Genomic DNA, 13,600 nt, shown 5'->3' on the forward strand with positions numbered 1-13,600 from the left:
CCTATGGTAATCTCCTTCATTTTCTTCATACTTAGAGGACAAAGCATATTTCTTTTCAGGGTGGTATAGTAACATTTTGTAAAAAACTAGGCATTTATTATATAACATTCCTATATTCGATAGATCTAGTATATTTATATATTTCTTTCTTTCTTAAAATATTTTGAAAAGATCAATTTTTTTTTGTGTAGTATTAAATGTCTTGTTTTCCTTTTTCTATGATGAATAAATGGTTTAGAAGTCTCATTATAGCAATAGGGTAAAGATTTGTTCTTCAAACTCAGACTAATATACATACAATAGTTTATACATCTTTTCATGAATGACATGCATCATCATTTGATTGTATATAGCAGTGAGTTTCGAGACTAATGTTAGAATAATTAATTTACATATCCTGTGAGAATCTAGCCAAAAGCCTCATCTAAATGATTATTGAGTGATGACACAAAAGATATCCGGATAGAGAGATAACACGTCCATTTCCTTGATCACCACGCCATATCCTAGGAGAGAATTTAGTCCCCTTTTGGATCGATATAGCCAAATAAATATTAAAAACCCAAAAAGATAGTTTTTTTCTCTAGTTACCCCCCTTGAGCCTTCACCAATTTCTAAAAACCTTTTTATTTCTTCACCATCAATCCCTGAACCGTTATTATACACAATAAATAGCGTACCCAGTTGACGAGTTGAGAATTGGATGAACTGTAAAAAGAGAAGAGAAGGCCTTGTACAAAAAACAGAATAGTTAGAAGCTTAAAAAAAAAAAAAAAAAAAAAAAGAAAAGAAAGAAAAGATTCAAAAAATTAAAGTCTCCCAAAAGTTCGAAATCAAAAGGAGTCAATTTCAAAAGAAATAAAATCAAAGTTAGAACTCCCAAAAATCAAAATCATATGGAGTCACAAAGCCAAAGGGCTAAAGAATGAATCACAAATTCGGAAGCAAAAGAACAAAACGAGGTTCTTATCTAGTTACAAATATCCTGAAGACACAAGTTCTAAACCTATCAAAGTTTGTTTTCCTTTCCCTTTATTTTTAAACCACTACCTTAGCCTCGTAACTCCTAATAAAAGACCTCTAGCTCAACTAGGAATAGGATGGTGTGATAGTAAGTGGATATTGTGATCAATCGACCTTAGTTTCTTTGGACGTCATTCGTGTATGTGAGGAATATAAGTGCCCTCTGCACTTGAGAAAACGAAACTTGTGTGAATCTATCAGAGAGTAGTTATGATTGTAACACACCCCTGTGAGAACCCACCTTAAAGACCCTAATTTCCCCATCTAGTAGGGGGGAAATCCTAATTGGCAATAAACAAGCTAGTTATAACTACTAGCCCACCCATTTCATGCTTGTAGTATATTCAATTAATCTATAAAGTAATAAACATATGAACAAAACAACAATGGGTAAGGCTACATGACACTGTTAATCAGTAAAAAATGTGGAAAGTAGAGCTTCCAACCGAATCAGCGTCAAAAAACCAAAATTGACATGTCCAGCCTTAACATAAATACTATACTTACACAACTACCAAATTAATATACAAGCTAAACCAGCCCCATTGAGACAATTTTTTTTCCTTACTCATAACCATGGTTGGGATAAGATCACGGTCTGTCAGTGCATCAACTATTGGTTCAGAGCGATTTTGGGATCAAATATGATACAATGACATATCAATCAATTCCACAAAGACATTTCTATATTTGAATTTCCAAGAATTCATATTGTAAGCAATGCAATTAAGAAAGAAATCAAATGATGCTTAAAAGAATTACACTAAACAATTGAAACAAATTAAAGCAACCTGAAAGTAAAGATGTCTAGGAATAAAAAATACTAAAGAAAAGAATACCCAACCTGAAAACTTAAAGCTTCAAACTTTTTCATCTAGTAATCTAGTAGTAATTTCAGCTTCAAACTAACCTTTAAACTAATTAGATAAGAGAACTGATAACCACGAATTTATGTAATTAACTATCTATGCATAAACATAAACAACTAATAAAAAAAACACATGTTTAGATCAATACTCTACTCTCTCTCTATACCATCAAGTAATATAGATCTAGTTAAGGTTCGTTCCACTCTTAAACTACCAAGACTAAATAGAATTCAACTAATTTAAATCAAGAGGAAATGTGAGAGTAATAATTATTTGAAGGGTGAATTAAACTACTGTTAAACTAGGAATATAAATCAACTAATTACATTAAGCAATTAAAATTAGGGTTTTGATGGAGGGAAAGTTAGGAAAGAGTTTTAAATCCACCTTTAGAAAATCATTGATATGTTTAATGTAACTATTGAAAATTTCTGACCTTTGTGATGCCTCATAATGTTTTAACACAAACATTCAAACTTTTATTATCCCTAGCTAACAACCTACATCTATATAATTATTGATTAACTAGCATGATAAAAAGTTTATTCACCTATCTCTAGCATGAATTCACAATTCCTAGTTCAAATTCAAACACTTCTTATCTCTAGAAATATGCAAGAATTGAACTTAAAGCACAAACAATATAAATCTACACTAAATACATCAAATCCTCGCTCACTTTTGGCTTCATTATAACTCTCCCCAATGGGAAATTTAACCTTGTGTCATTGGATTATCATCAAAAAAATAATAATATAAAGACATAGTGCTAAAAGATGAAGTAAGATGAAACCTTTATTAATGGAGGTTTAATGGAGGCTACAAACCCTAAAAACTAAACTAAAGAGGGATACTACAATGGATACTTAGACTTGAAGTTAACCTCTACTTTTATAGAGAACAAGTAGGGTTTTACATGTTGTGTTCGAAATTCTATCTTTCCATAGGCTCATGGGCTAAAATATTTCACTAGGGTGCAATAATCAAGGTCCAAACCTGTAGTGTTTTACTATTATACATTTTTCGTCAACCTATACTTCTCCATATGAGTAGAATCTTGGACCATTAGAAATTTATTTTCGAGTTGGTCATTTAGATGTAAAATGGACCTCAATCAGAGCTCGAGTCCAAAGATATGCCTGTTTAAAGTTGTATTAACTTTTCAGCAGTTTTCTAATCCGGGTTGACTTTCACTTGACTCCTTTGACTTTGGTTTTTTTAGGGCTTTTTATCCATAAATCTTGGCCTTTCTCCATAGTTTTCACTTAGTAATCAATTTAGCTTCTTTTTACACATAATTGACATCATTTCAACACTTATTCAATTTCAAAGCCTGAAATACATAAAAACAAGTAAATAGTGATAAACTCACGTTATTAATAACATGTTTGGCCTAAGTAGAATACTATTAAGGGGTTTAAACTATAATTTTTGGTGCTTATCAAGAACCAACCTGAAAAATTAACCCAAAGATAACCAAATTCAATTAAGCTAAAGATAACCAACTTGAAAAATTGAAGCTTGGCTGGTTGTGGAGAGATTAACCCAAAAACAAAACCAACCTTTTCAATTCAAAATCAAACTAAAAATGAGAGAGAGAGAGAGAGAGAGAGAGAGAGGAATCACTATATTTGTGGGAAGTACGTTGTTGTTGTTGTTTTTTTTTTTTTTTTTTTTTGGGAAATAACTAGGGGTTTGGACACCCCAACCTTTTATTTATATCAAGTTCTCAGATACATCTTTCCTTCCTTATCCCTCTTTATCAATACATGAATGTTTTGATCCATAGGGTGAATAAAGAACAAAATACCATTAAATTTTCCTACCTTATTCCTTCTATGTTCATTTTTGATAGATTGTCAGCTACTTGATTACCTTCCCTTAAGACATGGACAAAAGATAATTGATCAAACTTCAAACTCTCAGCTTGTATTTGGGCAACCAGGTTCCTACAGTGCCACGATGGCTTTCCTTTTTTGGTTAAGATCTGGATCCCCTGCAAAGAATCTGATTGCACTTGAATATGTTTGATGTTTAGCTGTGCCGCACCTTCTAGCCCTTTTTTTACAACAAGGAGTTCTTGAAAAATCACTGACAACTTAACCTCTTAGAGATGCCACTATAAGCCATTAACACTTCCCCATTGCTATCCCTCAAAGCTCCGCCATAACTTGCCACCCCATCTTCTACCGACCCATCATAATTCAGAACCACTGTACCCACCTCTGGCTTTCTCCATTTAAGCCAATGTTCCTCTCTATTTTAGAATCTTACCCCTATTCCCAAGTTAGCCAACAACAATTTGGTTAATTCCCACATCTTCCTTGACTGATTCCAGTGTTTTCCTAAAGTATATCTTCATAATGTTTAGAACCTTTTGACTTACCTCATCAGCTGATCTAAATCTAGTTTTTCTTTAATCTCCAGTTTTGCTCAGTCCAAATGGAGTACGTTGTTAGATTTGAAGTCGGTGGTTATTGGAGGTAGTAGTGGTGGTTGAAGAAAAAGTAGAGAAAGACAGAGAAAAATCTGTAGTCATTTATTCTTTGTTTTTTTTAGTAACTCGGTAGTCATTTACTCATTTAGGTTAGGGTACAATTTTTTATTTTTAGTTTTGCATTCGAGCACCAATAACCAAAAATTGGCCCGCCCATAGAAACTTTTGTTGTCCACCCATAAAACCCCATTAGCAACACCAATATGGTCGCAACAAAACTATACAAAAAAAGATGACATTCAAATAAAAACTTGTTGAAACAAAAGCAGTGCAAATTATCAATTTAATTATAGTCGCGACAACAACGTTGTAAATGATAAAGCCCTTCTAAAATAATTTCTTTTTCTTTTTTGCAAAAATACAATTACAACCATTTGCCACGTGAAAGGCATCGCAACAGATAAATCCATGTACTTTAAACCTAATAGCACAACATACTTTTAGCAGCCCCAAAAGGCGTTGCAATAGGTGACCTGTAGCAACAATTTTATGGTGTTGCAAAAAGGTGTGCTACTAAAAATCCCTTATGTTGTAGTAATTACCATTGTTAGTCATAGGGTCAAACAATCTTCTATTGATTCAATCTCTATCATTGACTAGCTAGTTTATCCAATTAGAGACTTTTAATTTTTAAGGAGACGGTGGTAAGTTGATGCTAATGGGGGGAGGTAGAAGAATAGAGATGTATAATAGGTAATATAACTTTTTAAAGGTGAACTTATAGCCGTAACAAGGGGAGAATAGTAGCACGCTAAAGTTATTATTTAATGGTACCAAAAACAAAAAATTGTACAACCTAATTAGCGGCTAATTTGATGTCAATTTAGGATTGGTCATTGTATTTAGGGTCAACTACCAATTACATGAAAGATGAATCATAATAAGAACATACAATAACAATTAGAAAAAATTTACGCCTTTATTAAATCTCAAGTCTTATCTCAAAATTAGGGTTTGGCCCCTCAAACTTTAATTGTAAATTACAGTTTGGTCATAAAGGTAAATGTGTCAATACATAGAATATGGATGCGCAACCGTCAATTTTGGTCCAAATGCAAATAAACGATCAATTGGTGACCGAATGCAAATTATCTAATTAATAATTGGTCCAAAAGCTAAATAACCCTTAAATTAATTGAGAAGGAAGAAGAAACTCAAAAAATATTTATCCAGTTGATCCATTTATTAGAAAATCCAAACTACTTAAGAATTTTGAAAAGAAAAGACCACTCAATCTGGTCAAAGGTTTTAATGCATATCAAGTTTGATAGCCATACAGCCCTGAAGCCCTTTTTTTCTCTTAAGTTTGTTTAGAATTTCCTGTAATAGGATAGTATTATAAGAATTTTGTCTATGTTTGACAAAGGCAGATTGAAATAGTGATATAAGTTGGTCGAGAAGAGGTTTTAATCTATTAGTTATTTTAAAAAAATATATATAATCCTATATATTATGTTACATAAACTAATAGGCTTATAATTTGTGATTTGATTAGGATTTTGTACTTTAGGAATTAGAGTAATATTAGTCCTATTATAAACTGGTAGAAGATTATTATTTTCAAAAAAAGTCATTAATAATATTAAATATATCATTTTTAAGAAAAGACCAATTACAATGATAAAATAGCTAGAGGCGTGAATCCATTAGGCCTTGGTGCCTTGCAAGGATCCATAGAGAACATGGGAGATTGAATCTAATCAAGATTAACAGGCTTACACATTAATTTCTTTGTTATCTAACTCATTTATAATAAGAGTTATAAATGGAAGAGATTCAGGGAGATTTGAATTAGAAGAAGTAAAAAGGTTAGTGAAATACTCGATTATGTGATTACCTATCTCATTTCTATTCTTTAACCACTGATCATTCTCATTTTAATTATAGTAATATGGTCACTTCTTCTTCCAGATAAAACACTTTTATGAAAAAATCTAGTATTGTTATCTCCTAGTGTTAATTTAAGATATATAGATTTATCACGCCAAAAAGCTTCTTGTCTTAAATTAATGTCATCTATTTTTCTTTTTATATCCTCTTCCAATGCATAATATTATAACATAGATTAGAGATCGAGTTGTATCTTACTAAGTTGTTGAAGCAAGTATTGTACTTCAAAGTCTAATTTTCTAAAATGGTTTTTATTCCATTGAAGTAATTTAGTTTTAATAATATTGAGATTGTTAGCAAAAGTGATTTGATTACTAGAATCATGCTCCCTCCAGTGATAGGAAACAACTTCCTTACATGACAAATCAAGAATCTAGGCAGATTGAAAGAAAGGCTTTCTTTGTGTTGTAGGAATAGGTTTAGTGTCAAGTGGGATTAAACTATGATCATAATTGATTATTGGTAGAGTAAGGAGTTGGTCATTTGGTGATGTATTTTGGGCTTGCTGATTGATGAAGGCTTTATTTAGACACTCTTTGGTTAGTTTGGAAAGGTGTTGGTTATTGTAGGTTTATGTATATGTAACACTAGAGAAGCCTATATCTATTAGATTAGTTTGTTCCATGAAATGTTGAAGAGCAGATTGATGAAAAGGTTTTCCAAACTTTTCCCAATCATGGAGGACCTTACTGAAATCACCAATGATTATCCATGAATCCTTCAGTTGTGGACTGATGTGTCGTAAGTGATTCCAAAACATGACTCTATCTTGTGGTTGAGGAGCATAGATAAAAGAAATACATAAAATATTGGTACTATTTGGAAGGGTTATAGTTTTGTGAATAATGTTTTTGGAACTAAATAAGAGTTTGAGGGTATAGTAGTAAGAGTTTTTTGCCAAAGGGGAGATCGAGCTTGGTGCATTAGTTTTTTTGTGCATAACAACGTAATTCAAAGTTCAAACTCTATGCAAGACCCTAGAATCTGTAAATGCTAAAGTTCCATTGATTTCCTTTTGTATAATGATAAACCGACTTTAGGTAAAAGCCTAAACTAAGGGGATGTCATCATAAGCTCAAGCCACTATAAATTTTCCCGAGGGGGATGAAATCCATATTTATCTGTCTTCTATAGATTGCTTCGGCTACTACAATGTCTCAACATCAATACCAACTCTTTCTAGAATCTGTAACATGGAGTTATTAAAGTTCCATTGATTTCCTTGTATGCAGCTTCCAAGTTTGTATTTGAACTTGATGATTGTTTATGGTAAATATGCCTAAACTAAGAAGATGACTGATTGGAGAAACAGATGATCTGTGATCGGTGAGATTGGACTCCGGAGAGCTGCCAACATACCCTTGCAGTATGGGAGTAAGTCTCAAACAAGAAGATGAATCTTAGTCTTTTTAGTCCTTAAGAGCCCAAAAGATCATACTTTTAGACCAATTATGTGAGTAATAAGTAAGAGTTATACCGATTACGTGTTTTTATGTATTTTGAGGGGCTTCAATGTCAATTATGTGCAGGAATGTGCCACTTTGATGAGATAAAGGAGCAATGGTTGGTTACTAAGGAGTTCGGTGATTAAAGGCCAAGATTGCAAAAAGATGAAAAGTCAAAGTTCATTTAGGACCATATTTTTCCTTCTATTTATATAGGGAACTTAGATTATCAGAGGAGCAGAAGTGGACGAAAAGTCCGAATGAAAGGTTTTTTTGGAGGATGTTTCTGATTCAGCCCAAAATAATCTTGCACGATTTTTGATCTGGATGTATAAAACAAAAGCTTAGCTCTTTGTTAATGGTTATCTAAATTTTATAGAATATGCCAAGTTTTAGTTCCATTGGACTTGTTTTAGATTAAATTCTTGAATGATTGTTCTTGATTGATTAGATAAATAAAATAGTTATTATTGATTTAGTTCTTGTCATTTCCATTCTAGATCTAATTTAAATTCTTGTTCTTATTCCATTCCAGCCATTAAATTAGATTTAAATCTCAATTTCTTACATTATGTTTAGTTTAGATTCAATGGAAAATGTTAGTTTGATGAATCAAGGCTAAAACCTCCATTAGAGGGGTTGATGAAGCCTTGATGAAAACTTTAGTGGTTAGTATAGAAGATCGTGTTTCATGAGAACTCACATGTTAGTATCCGTAGAAATGCCATGAACACTAGGGGATTAGACTCGTAAGAAAGGATCGGCACAATCTATACTAGGTTATTAAAGGATTTGGATTGATTCCCTCTAATTTATTTATCTAGATTCAAACAATCGTGATTAGATAGATTAACTTTAGTTTATATTTTATCTTGTTATTTATTATATCTTAGGATATTTTAAATTAACGTCTTGTTAGCATAACAAAAGCTCTCATTGACTTAAGACTGATTTCTTAGACTTAGAAGACAATCCATGCTAGGGAACTAGGAGTTGGAACTTAACTTCCACTCTACTTAGTGCAATTTGCAATTTGCATCGAGTGGACTTGACTATTAAGTCCAGTTTTACTTGTAAACTATAATGGGTCGGTTCCTTGTTTGATTTAGGAAAGTTGGATTCGGGCTTGGGCTGTTCCAAGTATAGATGTCCAATGTATGTGGGCTAGGTTTAATTATCAATGGATCCAATCCATTGTGCTTTACTAGAGATGAGCTGATTAGGCTTGATTGTGGCTAATCCATGCCCATTACAATGTGGACTTGGACTTGATAATGGAGTGACGGCCTATGAAAGGGATCGCCTTTCTTTGGGGTAATGACACGTGGCAAAGATGGGAAAGAAGTGGATGTAGTGGAAGTGTGGTTTGAAAGGGTTTAATGGTTTGAAATGTGCGAATGGAAGTTGAGAGATTTTCGCCAAAATCTTTTGGAAAAGGTGTTACTTTCCAAACGAAGTTGTGGAACCGTCGTGAGTGGGTTACTTAAAGGGGGTCATTACTCTCATTTCCTCATTGGAAAGGGAGTAAGAGTGCTAGGGTTAGGGTTTTAATTTTTCCCAAATTTGGGATTTGTTCAAGATAGATGACAATGTCATCCAATGGTAGTTCGGTCGGTGAACTTGTTGATCATGTTTCATAAGATGTGGTAGGTATGATCGAAACTGATGAGGTTGTAGACCATAGTAGATGGGGAACTACTTAAGATCCAAATGGTCAGTTTCCAGTGGCGGTGAAAAAGAAAATCGAGTTGGATATGGCTGAAGTAATGGAATATCTGAGTATTCCTGACAACGTTGGGTTGGTTAGAATTTCAAATGATAACTTGGAGGCGGAGCCGTCTATTCAGGTGATTGCTGATAGTTATTATCAGCTATTGTATGGGTTGAACATGTTTGGGTATGAATTGATGCGGTTTTTGATGGCCTGGTGTATTGCACCTGGGCAATTGCAAGTTAGTGTGTATATAATTCTCTCTCGAATGGCTCATTTTGTTCGGAGTGTCGTTCCAGATGAGGGAGGTAATGACTATATTCCGTCCCAGTAGACATAAGGGCCGGTCTATATTTTATGGAATTTTTAAGGCTACTTATATGAGGAATTTTTAAGAGCTACCGAAAGGGTTATCAAGGTTGTTTTGTACCAACGTTCTTTGTTTCTGGAGCATTTCCTTCACATGGGCAGAATCTATTCCCGGCTCGGTTTATTAGTAAGTGTTCGATGTTTTAATTTTGCTATTATTACCAGAGAGGATTAGATTTCTACTTCAGTGGGGTTCTTCCACTCTTTTTGTTCGATCTTTCTCTAGATGATGAGATTGCGAATGGCTAATCCAATCAATGTGAGCTCTAGTTCTAATGAAGAGGTGGTTGTTGAACCCTCTGGAGTCGGTCTTTCTGATGAAAGGTTTGCTTCGGTTCCCGGTGAGTCTATTTTTCAAGCTTTCAGTAGGCATCTGAGAGAGAGAGGAGGGTTCTAGAACCCGTTGTTGATGAGCATGTAGAGAATATTAGGACTGAGTATCCCGAGGTCATTACTGAGGGGGTTAAAGTTGCTCTTGTAGCTCCAATTCAGGCGATGCCTGGTACTCATGGATTGAGTTTTTCTTATATGGGGGTGTCTGCTTCTGTTAGTGGTGATGTTGAAGTGCATGATGTGGGTTCTTTGTCTGTCATAGCTAGAGGTACCAGAACTGCTGATCTTATGGAACCTACAAGTGATAAGAATGGTACGGTGGCCATTCATCTGGTACGAAGGCTAATAATTTGGATGAGCTAGTAGAGGCCGGTGGTTGGGGTTGATAGTAGGAGGTATCTAGTTCCTCGATATTTATTTCTCCTAGATATCAGTATCTGATGAGGTTTGCTTTTTTGACTTCTTTGAGTGCTTAGTTACCCGTTGTTGGGATTGTATTAAAGGAACCGTTGGAAAGGTCTGTTGTGATGGAGAGAGTCAATGCTTTGACAACGTCCAGGAAGGACAAGGGAAAATAGAATGAAGGTCACTAAGGTTCCCAATAAGCGGAAGGTGTCAGTTGGACTTGATGGTCGTCAGTGGCGTTTGAGAGTTGGCCGTGGTGTTGGAAGTGCACCTATGTTTGTTGGTGGTTCTGTGCCGATGTTGATGCTGACTGGTAGTATTACGCCCGGTGAGGAGCAAAACTATGTTACCGCTGGAGTGGCAGAAGCCCAGAGTGGTTTACTATCTGTAAGTATTCACTACTACTCTACTGTAAAATGGTTTTGTCTCTGTGTTAGACTTTGATTAACACATCGACAAATGCAGGAGCAAATCATACTAGATGATATGCTTTGATCTCATGAAGAAAATTTTGTATTGCAACAAGCCAGGGTTGGTAGTTTGGAATCTGAGGTCCGTAGACCTAATGCTGAAGCTGAAGTGTCTAGGTGCTTGTTAAAGGAGGGAGAGACTGTTGTTGCTCGAAGTGTCCCTGAAGTCTGAGTTGGAAGATGCGCTGAGTGGATTTCACTCTCGTGTTGAGGAGCTTGAGGAAGATAATGCTGCTTTAAAGCTTGATCAGGAACGACATGAATCCGATCTTCATTGGACTGATGGAGATCGCGAGCATAATGAGGAGCAACTTCGTTTACTAGAACAAGAAGTTTGCCGCCTTAAAGCTGCAGCTGAATCAAGTGATCCTGAAAATGTCTGGATGAAGGACTTGTATGAAATAGCATTGAGCCATTTGGGTGCCAAAGATATAGAGGTAGCCACTTAGTTGCGTCAGATAGAGAGGGCCACTGAGGCGAGGAATGAGATTGTGCTGAAGTATCAGTGGATGTTTAAGATGTATCATTAGCAGATGATCTGAGTAGGGATCTTGTAGGCTTTGATCCTTTGGAATTTTAATCTCTTGTTTTGTTTTGTCGGTGGTGACGTCAGCTGAAGACGTCAACAAGGATTGTAATATGAATCTCCCTGTATTATATTGGTACTAGGATATGCCCGTGCCTACGGCTCGCGAGACCTTGATGCGCCTGCCGCACTACCCCCGATAACTAGTCGCACTTTCGGCACAAGGCATAAGCATGTTGAAATGCGTGCCTTTGACACAAAACAACACGTCGCACCTTTGGCAAGGCCAGCCGCGCCTTCGGCACGAAACAACTCGTCACGCCTTGGGCGCAATGCGTATGTGCGCCTTTAGCACGAAACAACTCATCGCGGCGCAAGGCTAGCCCAATTGCCTATTATCCATAAGCCCAATAGCATTAATTGGGTCAGCCGATTGTGCAGTACCATATCAAATTTGGGGGCCCAATAGTTTATAAGCTCAGCCGCAATTGTTGACTTTGAGCTGATTTTTGGATGCCTATCCCCATTATTACCATTTTTTTTAGTTGAGTCCATTCTCAGGTTTCTAAGCCCATAAAAAATTCAACCCATAAAAAATTTGTCTAATGTTGACTCTTTTTATGTGGGGGGTGGGTGAGGTGAGAAAAATCTTTTAACTCACCCCATAAAAAAATTTTAATTCACCCTCTATGATTTTTTAGTGGCTATAGTTAAGGGGTGTGTCGACCATGTCTCACCTTCTCACGTGGAATCTGTCCTCCCACTTTTTTATGTTTTATTAGATAGATTTGATATTTGAGACAAAATCCAACTTGCCTAATTTATACTATTGTCAGTAGTTAATGTAGTTGTTAGTAATTTTGGCTATAAACAAGAAACCGTATCGCGTATTAAGCACAAACACTACTAACGCCAAATTATTTCAATGATAGAGGGTTTAGATAGGTGCATGGAAACTGCTAAGCACTATCTCCTTGGTGCGGAGAATTTCACTGATGGCCATAGTCGGATGGCCTAGAATGCCCTCAACGCTGCTGTGAGGGAGTTCAAAAGCAAGGGTGCGCTGACCTTTGGTGCTCAGAAGAAGCTGAACGAGCAGATGCGGGTTCGTTATGAAGGCCAAATTATGGAGTTGTTGGTGGAAAAAGAAAGGTTGGTGAAGGAGCACCTTGAGAGGGAGAATTCTTTGGTGACGAAAGCAGTGCGCCTGCGTAAGGAGAGGTATGAGGCTGTCACCCTTGCGGGACTGGAGCATGAGTCCAGAACTGAATTGGTGAAGCGGTTGAATTGTGTCTCCAAAGATTCATTTAAAATGGGATACAACCGGTGTTGTAAGGATGCTGGTTTTGATGAGATTGCCGACTCATCTAATGTACCGCCAACTCAGATGAGTCGAAGTAAGTTGTAATTTTGTTAACTATTAATGAAAAAATCTTTTTATATATCACTTTTGCTTAGTGTTAAATTTACCCTGGGGGAATGGGGCACAAGTCAAATCAGCACACGTATTTTCTGAAGCTTTGAGAATTGAAGCTAAGTAAAAGTTGGTTGGGCTTTAGCCCGGCCCTAGGTTATCCATCTGACTGGATTTTACCTAAAGGTCTATAAATATATAATAATTCTAGGGAGACATTATTTTTGGCCTGATTTAGTGACATGGATGACATGACAAACTATTTCTGATTCTTTAATCTCTTTTCCACATGAAAAAAAATTAAAAAACCGAAAATAGCCCCCAATCTCTTCTTTTGTAATTGTAGGTATTTGGTAACATTGACTCCAAACTTTCCTTCTCTCTTCCATTGGTGAACACTGAACAAGACCAATTTTTGATTTTTTTTTTTTAAAAAAAAAAAAAAAAAAGAAGAGAATGGTATCTTTATGTTCTGATTTGAGACAAAATCTCTTTACAAGTGCAAAACTTGTGAAAACTTTTTTTTCATTAATAAATTTTTGGAATTATCTTTTCCAGCAAACCCAGTTCTCAAATAAAATTTTCTTCTAATTTTATGTTCTTTAGTGATGATGAATTTCAATTTACAGGGTCTAAGGGTATAAAACA

The 13,600-nt window shown here is 35.4% G+C and overlaps 1 long non-coding RNA gene across 1 annotated transcript; it reads left to right on the top strand.

Annotated features, from left to right (window-relative positions):
• The first annotated feature begins 9,037 nt into the window (after nucleotides 1–9,037).
• On the top strand, nucleotides 9,038–11,683 carry LOC147509703 (uncharacterized). The gene is made up of 2 exons (XR_015218589.1): nucleotides 9,038–10,929; nucleotides 11,008–11,683. It is a non-coding gene; the product is annotated as an uncharacterized LOC147509703 (long non-coding RNA).
• Nucleotides 11,684–13,600: the final 1,917 nt, after the last annotated feature.

This window comes from Coptis chinensis, chromosome 3, assembly GCF_015680905.1.
Source record: "Coptis chinensis isolate HL-2020 chromosome 3, ASM1568090v1, whole genome shotgun sequence".
NCBI lineage: Eukaryota > Viridiplantae > Streptophyta > Magnoliopsida > Ranunculales > Ranunculaceae > Coptis > Coptis chinensis.